The sequence below is a fragment of the Podarcis melisellensis genome, assembly GCF_964234715.1.
Source record: "Podarcis melisellensis genome assembly, chromosome: 3".
Taxonomy (NCBI): Eukaryota; Metazoa; Chordata; class Lepidosauria; order Squamata; family Lacertidae; genus Podarcis; species Podarcis melisellensis.
Window position 1 is genome coordinate 2,741,697 of NC_138530.1, and position 13,762 is coordinate 2,755,458.

Consider the following 13,762-nt stretch of genomic DNA (forward strand, 5'->3'; position numbering starts at 1 on the left):
AAATAAGAGTGCCCTCTGCAGTTGCAGAAGGTAGCCAGACTTGCATTAACCACACCCCCATGACTTATCCCGCGTAATTCACTTCCCTGGGTGTCAGGGAACTGCCATCGGAGCTAGAGGCGGAGGCAAAGCTCCAAAGCGATGCTGGAGAAGGGCCCAGCAGGGAGAGAGGCAGCTCATCGGCTGGGGAAGGAAATCAGCGTAACACCAGCGGAGAAGTGGGGCAGAAGGGGGAATCGGCGAGGGGGCTCCAGGACTCCTCGCCGGAGACCAGCGGGGAGAGCACGGGTCCTCCGCTGCCCACACCCTCCCTGCGCAGAAGACTTCCGCGCAGGGAGAGTAGGCGGAGACTTGGCATCAAAGAACTTCTTTGCTGGAAGAGGTTCAAGAAATGCCCACTGACGGATCCTGCCAGCGACTGAGACAGCCACGGAGTGAAGGGCTGTTCAGACAGAAAGGGTTTAACCAGGTAACCTAGCCAGGAGTGGCGGCAACTTACGCACGAGCAACCCCTAGATCCATCACACTTGGCATCATTTAACTGCCAGCCCAAAAGCAGATCGTTCCAAATAATATAGGCAAGCCAGCCTACCTTGTGTGCAAAGGCAAATGGCAAAACAGAAATTGACCCATGGCACATTTAGAGAGCCGTATGATAAGAGCCTGAGTGAATAAGTTGTACTCAAGAGCCGTATCGAAGCCAAATAACCGTTGGTTAGCAAAGATAGACAAAATACAGAGCGATCTTGATAATAAGAGGAGGCCACATGTAAGTATGCAAGGACAAACTTAGGAGCAAGGACAGAAACCAAGGAAATAAATGTGGATAACCATTTACCGTATTTTTTGCTCTATAAGACTCACTTTTTCCCTCCTAAAAAGTAAGGGGAAATGTGTGTGCGTCTTATGGAGCAAATGCAGGCTGCGCAGCTATCCCAGAAGCCAGAACAGCAAGAGGGATCGCTGCTTTCACTACGCAGCGATCCCTCTTGCTGTTCTGGCTTCTGAGATTCAGAATATTTTTTTTCTTGTTTTCCTCTTCCAAAATCTAGGTGCGTCTTGTGGTCTGGTGCGTCTTATAGAGCGAAAAATACGGTAAGTTTTGCCCCTGATCTAGCTGGAGGTTGCTTGAGTTCTGTAGATTTTTTTTGCAGGGCGATGAAATGAATATTGGTTTTCATAAAATCATAGAATTGTAGATTTGGAGGGGACGCAAGAGTCATCTAGTCCAACCCCAATGTGGGGCTCAAATCAACAATCCTGAGATTAAGAGTTTCATGCTTTGCTGATAATAATAATAATAATGTATATATATGTATCTGTGCGGTATAAAGTAATGGATAGATAAAGTACAGTGAGATTAATTGGAAGTCAGTTTTAAATTTCTTCTCTATAAGACAAATTACAGGATAAAAATTGGAAAGATGGAAAGGATTTGCTGAAATGTTATTCGAACTAGAATACAAAAAAGGGAGGTGTGAGGAGGTCAAAGAAATAAGGATATGAAAGATGGGTTATGGAAAGCTGTGTTTTTTCTTTTCTTTTTTAATGGACTATTTTCTTGTTGAATTTTCTCTTTCTTATTTTTTTTGTTGTTTCTTCTGTGTTTTCCTTTTTATTGTGATTTATTGTTCATTGTTGTGTTGTTTTTTTCATATGTATAACTTTTAAACTTCCCCGGCCAGAGCCCAGCTCAGGGTGGCTAACACCAGTAAAATTACAGTAAAAACATAATAGGGGGAAAAAACACAATTTAAAATACAGGTTAAAATGCAATTTAAAATGCAGCCTCATTTTAAAAGTAGCCCATAGATCAAAACCATAAGGAGATGGAAACCTAAGGGTCAGACCGAGTCCAAACCAAAGGCCAGGCGGAACAGCTCCGTCTTGCAGGCCCTGCGGAAAGATGTCAAGTCCTGCAGGGCCCTAGTCTCATGAGACAGAGCATTCCACCAAGTTGGGGCCAGTACTGTAGAATGGTCCAGACTCTGGGATATTGACTTGCTGGACCCTCTGCATGTATCTCAGAAGGGGAACCGACAGCTAAATTTCCGTTACGTTATTTTGGCGATCCCAGGGTGCTTTTTGCCTTTGACAAACTGAACCATCCAAGATATCTGCTGGCATCCAACTGCACAAATGGACCACCTTGTAGAGGAACATCCTGGTGGGTGCGAATAATTCAAGAATCACTGCTCTTCTGTTCAGATTTATGGGGGACATGGACTGTGCCACCTCAGACAGCCAGTAGAGGCTAACACGATGCAAAATCAGAACCAGTGAAGGCGGTGAAGGTCCTGTGTGAGTGTCTGGAGGCGGTTGGAGGATGGATGGCAGCTAACAGATTGAGGTTGAATCCTGACAAGACAGAAGTACTGTTTTTGGGGGACAGGAGGCGGGCAGGTGTGGAGGACTCCTTGGTACTGAATGGGGTAACTGTGCCCCTGAAGGACCAGGTGTGCAGCCTGGGAGTCATTCTGGACTCACAGTTGTCCATGGAGGTGCAGGTCAATTCTGTGTCCAGGGCGGCTGTCTACCAGCTCCATCTGGTACGTAGGCTGAGACCCTATCTGCCTGCAGACTGTCTCGCCAGAGTGGTACATGCTCTGGTTATCTCCTGCTTGGACTACTGCAATGCGCTCTACGTGGGGCTACCTTTGAAGGTGACCCGGAAACTACAACTAATCCAGAATGCGGCAGCTAGACTGGTGCCTGGGAGCGGCCGCCGAGACCATATAACACCGGTCTTGAAAGACCTACATTGGCTCCCAGTACGTTTCCAAGCACAATTCAAAGTGTTGGTGCTGACCTTTAAAGCCCTAAACGGCCTCGGTCCAGTATATCTGAAGGAGCGTCTCCTCCCCCATCGTTCTGCCCGGACACTGAGGTCCAGCTCCGAGGGCCTTCTGGCGGTTCCCTCACTGCGAGAGGCCAGGTTACAGGGAACCAGGCAGAGGGCCTTCTTGGTAGTGGCGCCCGCCCTGTGGAACGCCCTCCCATCAGATGTCAAAGCGATAAACATCTACCTGACATTCAGAAGACATCTGAAGGCAGCCCTGTTCAGGGAAGTTTTTAATATGTGACATTTCAGTGTATCTTTTATCTTTGTTGGAAACCGCCCAGAGTGGCTGGGGAAACCCAACCAGATGGGCGGGGTACAAATAATAAATTATTATTATTATTATTATTATTATTATTATTATTATTATTATTATTATTAAATCTTTCCATATGAAACAGTTCCTCACAGACAGAAAACTAGCCTATCAGGGAGATGGTGAGGCTAGTACCATTGTCCCTGAGAAGCTAGCAGGGACGTGTCAGTACCATCATAATCCTTTTGAAAGGAATTGCATTCAGTCACACAAACCCCCTTGTCCCACTCGCAGCCTGATGCATTGAGAATGAGGCTTTGGTTTTTGGTTTCAGGAAGTTGCCTTCTCATGTAAGTACGCACATTCTCTCATTCTCAGCGCCTACCCTTCAGGGCCACGTGGTGGCAGCACATGCACAGGAACCTGTGGGTGTGTGGGTGTTCTCTGTGCTGTTATTTTTAACTCTGAAATCTTTCCAAGTCCCCCATCACGTCCCTCAGAATTCACCTGCCTCCTTCCATAGGCATCACTTGGAACAGTGGCTTGTTTGAAAGACGGACGGGAACCCTTTAAAAAGTAAGTTCATGCTTTTAAGTGACGGGAAATGAGAATAAACGCTTCCTTGCCCCAGTGCTCTAGGGTTGCTGGATAGCATTCTTCAATATTTCCTAGTTTTGCCTTTTTAGAGGAGGAAGTGGCGATGCGCGGAGCTTTGCTCAGAGGTTTCTCGAGGTCTTGGAGGGGGAAAAGGAAAAATGCTGCGAACTGACTTTTTTGTTCCATTGGGTCCCAGAGGCTGGTTGTCACCAGAGGGCTGTGATGTGGGGGAAGAGAACCTGCTGTTTGCAGTCTCTGCCTTTCCCAGCTTTGCCTGTTAACCTGCTCCGAAGAAGAGGCTGGATTCAGCAGAACTCCCCTGCCCCATGTGGCTTGGCTCGCTTACACGAGTTCTCTAAAAGCCAAGCTGCAGGGGAGATTTTTGCAATGTCAATGCTCCCTTTTAGAGCGAGTTACAGATCCAGCATAACATGGCAAAACCTACAGGGAACAGGCTCTGTTATTCCACCAAAGCCCTTTGGAGAAAACACACCAGCTCAACCCCTTGAGCCATTTGCCCTTCTGGCCAGCTGGGAACACCTAACTTGCAAGGCAGAAAGTCTCATCTCCCACTCTAGGCTTGCAAAAAAAAATCCTGCTGTCAAGGTGGCGTCCTCTGGATTTGAGCATGGTGCTCAGAGCTGGTCTAGGTGTGAAGCTGGTAACTGAGGGGTAGTGGAGGCAGGGAGATAAAAACTGTTCATTTCTAGCACTTTCAAGACACGGAACCCACCAGTTTCTTGTTGGTTGAAGGCTGGAGCCCAACACGTAGGAATATAGGAAGCGAGACCCCTTGATCCATCCAGCTCAGTGACTTTCAGGGGTTTCAGGCAGAGGTTTGAACCCGGGACCTTTTGCATGCAAAAAAGATCCTCCACCGTTGAACTATTGCCTTTTCTCAAAAGTCGTTCAGCTAAAACCACGAGGCGTCTGACGGCCTTGAGCCTACTTTTCTGCAAAGAAGAAAACCCAAACAAAGTGGCCCAGGCACCTCGCTCTTCTTTCCCGAGTCAACATTCTAAACCTTCATGTTTTTCAAAAAAAAGAAGAGCAGGTTTCCATCTACATCTGATTCATTTTGCAAACCATTAAAGCATTCTTTTTTCCTCTGCAACTAAGCTCCTGGTTGGCCGCTGTGAAAAGAGAGTGGCAAGCTAGATGGTATAAGTGTTCTTGTGTTTTTCTATTGCAAAGTGCCCTGTGATCCTCGGATGAGGAGCAGTATAGAAATTTAATAAATACAATATAAATAAAATAAACAATGGGCCGCTGGTCTGGTGGAGCAGCCAAGCTTTCCTTCTGTTCCAGATCTGCTACTCAGTCCTGAGAACGGGGCACACTTATTTTGCAAGTACTTTATCAGAATACCTGCTCCACCCATTGTCAGGGTTGTAAGATGTTAGCTCAGAATGAAACTCCATTCTTTATTTTAAAAAACTGCTAGGGTTTGGTTTTGGTTTTGCTTAAGCTTTAAATCTGGGTCACTGCTAGGAGATCTGTTCAAAGGCACTGTCCTATTGCCATCAGAATGTGCAAACATCAGTATTACGCAGAATTCTTTATGTGGTAGCTGGCAGACTCTTGTGTGACCCGAAAGCTTGCATGCTGCTGCACCCATAGAAGCTGCTTCCACGAAAGAGAACCCATCGCAGACCACATCTCCCTTCTTTTCTGGGACAGGCAGACCCAAGATTTTTGTTTTGTCTGCTTGCCGTTATGACGGAAGTAGTCCCCACTTGTAGAATATTCATGCCCTGGTTTCACACACACTCCTCCTCCTCTGAGCTCTTTAAGGAAGTGGGCAGACAGAAATAGGGGAGTGGTTAGATGTACAAAAAAGAAACCAGAAAAAGAAAGAAAGAAAAAAGTGAGGGGGAGAGAAGGAAAAGCACACCGCCAGGCCGAATCATCCCTCCCACTCAGCTCAAGCAATTTGCCCAGGCAGCCAGCTCAAAAGTTCTGTTCACCTGCTGTGGTTCCTAGGAGGAAAATCTCCCTGGAAGGCAGACAGAGAGAGAGAGAGCCAACTGCAAAAAGATCAACCCGGATCTACCTCAGGTGAGTCTCCCCGACCTTTTTCGAACAAGAGAGCTGTTGCGTAAAGAAAGGGTGGGGGGAGAAGCCTTCGGCTTGCTTGCCAAGGCAGGTTCCCTGCATGCTTGGAGGAATATTACAGCTTTGGCAGTCGGCTGGGGAAGGTCTGACACACTCGCACATAGCTTCAGGGCAGGCGCAACCAGGAAGTAGGAGAGGGGAAGGAGGGTGCGCTTGGTGAATGTGGCCTACAGGGAAAACCAGGCAGCTGTTGCGGCCCTGACCTCTTGCCCCCCGTGCCCAGGAGAAGCGGGACCCTCGCGTGAGAGGCAGCGGTGCTTTGGGACCCTCCAGACAGCCCTGGCTTCCAAGGTGGGCAGAAAGGTAGGAGGCAAAACAGTCAGGGGCAGTGGCAAGGGTGGTTTCCAGCTGTCTCTCCACCCCCAGATGTGCTAGTGCCCAGGTGTGCCAGGCTCCCCCTTTTCAGGCCCAGCCTGGCTGCTGAGAGAAACAGGCAGTGTGGGGATCCGAAGGGCGAGGTGGCCGGCTGGGCGAGGAACAGTGGTTGCTGCCTTGGGGAACATATTTCAAGGTTCCTCCCTCCAAAGTCTCCTGCCTCGTGGGCCGCTGCGTGTTCTGGCTTGCCAACCAGGCTTCAACCCGAAAACCAAGCGCTGCCGGCTTTTAGGAACAATGTTGGGAGATGTCGCAGGCTGCGCATTTGAGCAAGCGCTCTCAAAAGAGCCGTGCGGGTATTTGCGCGAAAGTTGCGATGTCTTGGCGCCTTTGTTTTCATCACATGGCTTCAGCCCAAGTGCGCTTCTGGAAAAGCAGAGACAATGTACGTGTGTGTGTGTGTGTGTGTGTGTGGTGTTGGGTTACAATTCTCTCATGTGGAAAGGATCTTAAATTGTATCACTAGAATGAAAAATGCAAAAAACCTGCTCCTTAGTTAACCTGCAGGCTCACCAAGGAGGACAGCTCTTGCGATGGGTCTAATTGTTTTCAGCAGTATCTGTGTTTCCTCAAAGCTGGTTGTTGTTTTTTGAGCTGGTAGAAATTTAGACTTGATTTAATTTCTTTAATCAGAGCAGTTGCTTTGGAGGTTTGCAGGAAACAACTTAAGCAACAGAGCATCTCCTAGCCAGAAACAGAGAGGCACTGGTGACAGATTTGTGGCTGATGGCTTTGTTTCTCTAGGGTGGCACGGGGTTTTCCAAGGCTTGGCTGGCTGCACTGCCCTAAGTAGAAGTGTGTGTGTGTGTGTGTGTGTGTGTGTGTGTGTTGGGCCTCGCTGGATCAGGCCCCAAACTGCACTGGACCTCCCAGGATCAGGCCCCGCTTTATCATATCGGAATGAAACTTTTAGGCGAAGATAAGAGTCTTGTGGCACTTAAGTATAATGAAAATTACAGCTGCGTAGATAAACATATGCAACTGATCCATCATTTAACAGAAGTACCCAGACTCCCCCTGATGTAATTATAACTCTCTTGATTCCAGGAAAAAACAAAGCTATCAAATACATTGAAAAACAAATCTTAATTTCAATATGTTGTGACACATTTTAGAGACTAAATGAAATTTTCCCGTGGCAACAGCTTTCACGGGCCAGCCTAGTGAAGTAGGCTCTTTCCTAACCATGAAATTATTAGCTTTTAAGGTGGTGCCACAAGACTCTTGGTTGTTTATGCTGCGACAGACAGATTTTAAAAAATCATTTATTTATTTAAGAAGACTTGTATCTTATTTGTAGGGAGGGGCTAAGCAGTGTACAGAAATATAGAATAAAACATTTTTTGTTAAAAAATAGTTAAAGCCAAGTATGTAAAAACATTCAAAAGATTATCAAAATCAACAGTAGCTGAGAAGAGATAGCACATGTGCGGCTTCTACGTCTTTGGATAGGCTTTCCTAAACAGAAACATTTTAACAAAATAATAAAATTCCTTCCAGTAGCAGCTTAGAGACCAAGTAAGTTTGTTATTGGTACGAGCTTTCGTGTGCATGCATGTATCTGAAGAAGTGTGGATGCACACAAAAGCTCATACCAAGAACTAACTTACTTGGTCTCTAAGATACTACTGGAATGAATTTTATTATTTTGTTTCAGCTACGGCAGACCAACACGGCTACGTACAGGTACCTGTAACTAGAAATGTTTTAAGCAGGCACTGGAAAGAATACAGTGAAGGCATTTGTAGATGGTGAGTTCCAGAGTTTCGGTAATGCCACACTCACTAAAAGATGAATTTCTTACCAACATGGATCGAATATTGCGCGGCACCTGGAATGGTGCCAGTTCTGTGGGTCACAAGAGTTGAGTGGGCCTATATGGGTTATGCACTCCTGCAATGAAACTGGCTCCAAGCAGTTAAGGGCTTTATATACTAATAGTAGCACCTTGAACTTTGCCCGGCAGCAACTGGGCAACCGGCACAGGTCTCCGAGCGCAGGTGTTGTATTCCGACAGGGTCTCCCTCCTGTAGGCAACAGCGCTGCAACTTCTGGATTGAGCGCAAGGGAAGCCCCACACAGAGTGCATTGCAGCAATCTGATCCTGAAGCGACGCATTTCTCACTGACGTTAATTTATCCTTAATTGCCTGCCTTCTACTTGGTTGCACAGCCATGCGTGCAGAACAGTGGGTTGGTTTTTTGTTTGCAGATTTGGGAAATATTATTTGTTGATGTTTGAGAGGGGGGATAGTAAAAGGGCTGGGAAAAACAGAGGTGGCTTCTGCGCATGGAGAGCTGGAACTGCATCCTCACACAGCCACACCCCAGGCAGTGAAATATCAGATTTTGCAGTGGTACAGAGGGTGACAGCCACTTGAGGTGCATGCCTTTTGTCTTCTGGAATGGCACTTGTTTTGCTTTTAAACCTGCAGCATCTAGAAACCTGCTTCTCTTTACAGTGGAACCTCGGGTTGCGAACGTGATCCATGCGGGAGGCACGTTCACAACCCGCAGCGCTGTGTCTGCGCATGCGTGGGTCGCGATTTGCCACTTCTGCGCATGCACAAAGAGCAAATTAGCACTTCTGTGCATGCGTGAGTGCTGAAACCTGGAAGTAACCCATTCCGGTACTTCCGGGTTCGGTGCGGTGCGCCGCCGAAAATGCGTAACCCAAAGCATCAGTAACCCAAGATACAGTACCACTGTACTTTTCCACATCCTGGGGGGTGGGGAACAAAACCGTTATTATTATGTGTGTACAGTTATATGGAGAGCGGAAAGCAGGCATTGGGGCAATGCTTGATTCCAAAGGAGAGAAGAAGAAGAAGAAGAAGAAGAAGAAGAAGAAGAAGAAGAGGAGGAGGAGTAGTAGTTTGGATTTGATATCCTGCTTTATCACTCCCCTTCATGAGTCTCAAAGCGGCTCACATTCTCCTTTCCCTTCCTCCCCCACAACAAACACTCTGTGAGGTGAGTGGGGCTGAGAGACATCAGAGAAGTTTGACTAGCCCAAGGTCACCCAGCAGCTGCATGTGGAGGAGAGGAGACGCGAACCCAGTTCACCAGATTACAACTCCACCGCTCTTAACCACTACACCACACTGGCAGCGAGCAGAGCCCTTCCGGGGTAGCCAACAGAGTGCCCCTCAGACATTGCTGGACCATAACTGCCATCATCCCTGCTCATTGGCCAAGCTTACCAGGGCTACATACCATGGTCCTTTGTCCAGGAACCCTTTTCCTCTGTTCCAAACTCAGGGGATGAGCTAGCTGTGCGAAAGGCACTTTACACAGCAAGGGTATCTGAAGGAGCGTCTCCACCTCCCATCGTTCAGCCTGGACACTGAGGTCCAGCTCTGAGGGCCTTCTGGCAGTTCCCTCATTGTGAGAAGTGAGGTTACAGGGAACCAGGCAGAGGGCCTTCTCGGTAGTGGCGCCCTCCCTGTGGAACCCTCCCTTTAGATGTGAAGGAAATAAGCAGCTATCTTCTCTTTAAAAGACATCTGAAGGCAGCCCTGTTTAGGGAAGTTTTTAATATTTAATGCTGGATTGTTTTTGACACTCGTTTGGGAGCCGCCCAGAGTGGCTGGGGAAACTCAGCCAGATGGGCGGGGGATAAATTATTATTATTATTATTATTATTATTATTATTATTATTATTATTATTATTAATTATAGTCCAGATGCAAGTTGACCACTTAAGGGGAAGGTCCATATCTCATTTGCAGAAGAGCATCTGCTTTGCATAAGAATGCAAGAACGTAAATAGAGCCTTTGGCTGCTGCGTCAAACCAGTGGCCCATCTAGTCCACCCGCCTGTGCTCACATCACAGCTGCCGGCCAGATGTCTGTGGTAAACCTGCAAGCCGGTTTCGAGCACTAAGAGCAACTCTCCCCTCCTGTGGCTTCCGGCGAGCTGTTCTTCAGGGTCAGCGGAGATAGAACATGCTCATCACAGATAGTCTTGACCTCTGCAGGTTAGCATTTTAATGCCGAGAATGCCTTGTGGATGTTGCCCGCCCCCCAAAAAAACCCCATGGATAAGGAGTGCCCATCCCAGAATACTCACTTGTTTGGAAGCACCTCTTATCTCACCATAGAGGCCGATCTTGTGCAGATCTAGGTTGGTGTTGCCTAGTGGTTAGAGTGTTGGACCAGGACCTGGGCAACCAGGGTTCAAATTTTCACTTGGCTGCGAAGCTCGACTGCGTGACCTCAGGAGCCGCTCACTGCCTCTCTCAGCCTAAGCTACCTCACAGGGTTGTCGTGAGGATTAAATGAGAAGGAGAACGGCCTCGGTCCAGTATACATGAAGGAGCGTCTCCACCCCCATCATTCTGCCCAGATGCTGCGGTCCAGCACTGAGGGCCTTCTGGCGGTTCCCTCGCTGCGAGAAGCCAAGTTACAGGGAACAAGGCAGAGGGGCTTCTCAGTGGTGGCACCTGCCCTGTGGAACACCCTCCCACCAGATGTCAAAGAGAAAAACAACTACCAGACTTTTAGAAGGCATCTGAAGGCAGCCCTGTTTAGGGAAGCTTTTAATGTTTAATAGGATATTCTATTTTAATATTGCATTGGAAGCCGCCCAGAGTGGCTGGAGAAACCCAGCCAGATGGGAGGGGTATAAATAAATTGTTGTTGTTGTTGTTGTTGTTGTTGTTGTGATTGTGATGTACTGAGTTGAATAGGATCCAAAAGGCAGCAGTCTGATTGGTCCTAGAACAATAGGATTCAGAATGCAGCAGTCTGATTGGCCCTAGAACAATAGGATTCAGAATGCAGCAGTCTGATTGGTCCACAAGAGCCACCCAATCCAGCTCCAGGTGGAAGTGAATCCGCAACCTGATTGGCCTACAGGAGAATCCCGGAATTAGCCAATCACGTGGGGCCCACTGTGTAAATAATGTATATAAAGCAGACATTCTGGGGGAACTTCCATTCCTCCTCCTCACCACTATGAGCTGAATAAAGAGCATGAAATCCACTCTCAACTCATATTTCAATTATTATATATTATTCAATATATTTCCATTATTGTTAATTATTATTATTATTATTATTATTACCATGTTTGCCACCTTGAGCTCCCTAGAGCAGGCTTCCTCAACCTCGGCCCTCCAGATGTTTTTTTGCCTACAACTCCCATGATCCTTAGCTAGCAGGACCAGTGGTCAGGGATGATGGGAATTGTAGTCTCAAAACATCTGGAGGGCTGAGGTTGAGGAAGCCTGCCTTAGAGGGAAAAGGTGAGGCATTAATGCAATCTATCTATCTATCTAGTGACAGAAAGAGACTGAAATGGTCAGCAGCGACCAAGGAGCCTGCCCCAGGCAGGTATGGGTTATATATAAGGGAAAAGAACTTTGCCACATGTGGAAACGTGCCTCTCATGTGGGCTGGTAGTCTGGCTGTGGATTCAAAGGGCAGGGGACCTGTGGCCCTCCAGATGATGATAAAAGGCGGTCATTTGGACCAAACCCCAGCAATGCAGGAATCTCAACACAAGGCCCCCGATCCAATCCAAAACCATGCTTGTTGTTGTCTAGTCGTTTAGTCGTGTCCGTCTCTTCGTGACCCCCTGGACCAGAGCATGCCAGGCACTCCTGTCTTCCCCTGCCTCCCGCAGTTTGGTCAAACTCATGCTGGTAGCTTCGAGAACACTGTCCAACCATTTCGTCCTCTGTCGTCCCCTTCTCCTTGTGCCCTCCATCTTTCCCAACATCAGGGTCTTTTCCAGGGAGTCTTCTCTTCTCATGAGGTGGCCAAAGTCTTGGAGCCTCAGCTTCAGGATCTGTCCTTCCAGTGAGCATTCAGGGCTGATTTCCTTCAGAATGGATCGGTTTGATCTTCTTGCAGTCCATGGGACTCTCAAGAGTCTCCTCCAGCACCATAATTCAAAATGGGACTCTCAAGAGTCTCCTCCAGCACCATAATTCAAAAGCATCCATTCTTCGGCAATCAGCCTTCTTTATGGTCCAGCTCTCACTTCCATACATCACTACTGGGAAAACCAGAGCTTTAACTATACAGGCCTTTGTTGGCAAGGTGATTTCTCTACTTTTTAGCTTTGCACAAGTGCTGGCAGTTTTATTGCTGCACCGCATGGGGTGTGCACGGCGGACTACAACTCCCATCAGCCCCAGCCTGATGGGACTTGTTGTCTGTCAGCATCTGGTATATTCCTATGCTACAAAACGAAAACCCACCACACCTCAGATGTCTGCTGGCTTCTCCAAAGAGTCCTGGGGATTATCATTAGCTCAGACTGAACCCTCCATCGAAATCCTATCCCATAATCCTTTCCACGTGTGTTTCTGAAAGGGCTGGGACATTCGTCTGTGTGACCGTGCTTCAGATTGCCCAAAATATAAGATTAAAAAATAAAATAAAATAAAACTTACACGCAGCCCAGCCTAGCCTGTTGTTGGGCCCAAGAACCTGTGAAATTTCATTGTCTGCAGGTGTCTTTGGTCACAGTGAGAAAGAAGCACGTTGTATTCTGTGACTGAGCATTGATTCCTTTGCAAGACAGAGGAAGACAAAATGAGTGTCTGTGCGGTTTGCATGTGATATATATATATTTATAGCATGTGCCTGTGGTGAGGGAAGTGAGGCACGATGTATATCTTGAACTGATATTAATATATGTCCTGTTCAGTACCAAAGGTAGACATCAGAGCCAGGGATGTACATAGCAGAGACGTATAAATGTCAGCTTAATTCATTCCCCCCCCCCAATTTTTTATTCATTTTATAACACAAATAAAAAACACAAACAGAAAAGACAATACGAACTAATTCTTTCCATAGCCTTATTTTTCTAAACATTGTTAAGTGTGCTTTCCCAAGTCCCCCCTATCTGATTTTCATTTTACTTCATCTTTAGCAGGTTACATATATCATAATTTCTAACCATGTTTGGGGTTTTTTTAATCACACTTAAAATAACTTCACATTTTATCACTTACAAATAATACTATTTTAAAATACCTTATCTTCTACTTCTAACCCTACAGCCTATATCCACTTCCAAAGCTATTCTAAGGTTCAATATTAACATATTTTTCAAATATTCCTTAAACTTCTTCCACCGTCTCTTCTCTCTGGTCTCGGAGTCTCCCTGTCAGTTCGGCAAGTTCCATATAGTCCATCATCATCTTCTGCCATTCTTCATCTTCATCTGTCATTCTCAAAATGACATCGCGCACATGTGCGGAAGCAGCGAAACGGGATCCGCGCATGTGCTGCCATGTGTTACGTTCCTTTCAGGATGCGAACGGGGCTCCGGAATGGATCCCGTTCGCATCCAGATGTACCATCATATTCAACACACAAAAAACAGCGGCAATTTGTTGTTGACAAAGGACAGCTGGACATATAAAGGGCCCCATTACCTTCAGTAGCTTAGGGTCTCATCCAGTCTAAATCAAGCCCTGGACCGGGGGTGCTCCCACAGATTACAGGAATGAAAGTTGGTCCCCCTGGGTATGTGGACAGGCTGGCAGAACACTTCTTTGCATGCGGGTCTAAACCCCCAGCACCTGTGATTTGAAAGGACCTGGTGTGTTATGTACTGAG

The 13,762-nt window shown here is 47.0% G+C and overlaps 1 protein-coding gene across 7 annotated transcripts in view; it reads left to right on the top strand.

Annotated features, from left to right (window-relative positions):
* PTK2B (protein tyrosine kinase 2 beta) overlaps window positions 1–13,762 on the top strand; it is a 247,159-nt gene that overhangs the window by 133,013 nt on the left and 100,384 nt on the right. For 2 of the 7 annotated variants that reach the window (XM_081903792.1, XM_081903794.1), the window contains exon 1: window positions 5,503–5,750. The gene's annotated coding sequence lies outside the window, so the exon portion shown is untranslated. Of the gene's footprint in view, window positions 1–3,524; window positions 3,672–5,502; window positions 5,751–6,088; window positions 6,111–13,762 lie in introns of those variants that run through there. The other 5 variants (XM_081903789.1, XM_081903795.1, XM_081903791.1 and 2 more) reach the window with 5 other exon arrangements.